Below are 858 nucleotides of genomic sequence, written 5' to 3' on the forward strand. Positions count from 1 at the left end.
AGTTTTCATTGCGTAGCATTTAAATATTTGTTGTTTTATGAGGTTTTACTGTGCAATGTCTAATTATTTGGATTGCTGACAACTGAAAAAAAATTAGAGTTATTTTAATTGCTGTAAAAGGAGATTACTTGATTTTTGGAAGAGAAAAAGATTAACTGAGAGAGAGAGAGAGATTCTTGCTGACTATAAGCAAGAAGCACTGTTTAAAATTCAGAGGAAAGATCATTTTCATTAATAAGAAACAAAGGGCAAAGTACAAAGACAAATGCTGATTTACCGCAAAGTTCAGACCATTTTTGGTGTTGTCAGCTAATCTATAATGAAATAACAGCTACAAGTATTTAAAATGCCACTAACTACAGCTGATATTCTGATGTAAGCAAATGCCACCTTCTCATATCCATTTTCAAAAAAGTCTGACCTTTCAAAATAATTGGTTCTTTTGGACCAGTAGTGTTTAAAATGATATAAATCTGCTTGGAGGAGGGAGGACAGTAAGATTGCAGAGTACCACATACATCTGGTGTGTGTTGCTGGGGGTATCTCTTAATGAGTTAATGTGGAGTCTTAGAGAGTAGAGACTCATAATCAAACTAAAATGACTCAATAAAAGCTTCTGGTCATACCTTCTTCATAGGTTTTTACTGACACACTGTCCCGGTTTTGGCTGGGATAGAGTTAATTTTCATCCTAGTAGCTGGTACAGTGCTGTGTTTTGGATTTAGGATGAGAACAATGTTGATAACACACCGATGTTTTAGTTGTTGCTGAGTAGTGCTTACGCTAGTCATGGACTTTTCAGCTTCTCATGCTCTACTGACTGAGAAGGCTGGAGGTGCACAAGAAGCTGGGAAGGGG

Source organism: Aptenodytes forsteri, unplaced genomic scaffold (genome assembly GCF_000699145.1).
Source record: "Aptenodytes forsteri isolate BGI_AS27 unplaced genomic scaffold, ASM69914v1 Scaffold360, whole genome shotgun sequence".
Classification (NCBI taxonomy): domain Eukaryota; kingdom Metazoa; phylum Chordata; class Aves; order Sphenisciformes; family Spheniscidae; genus Aptenodytes; species Aptenodytes forsteri.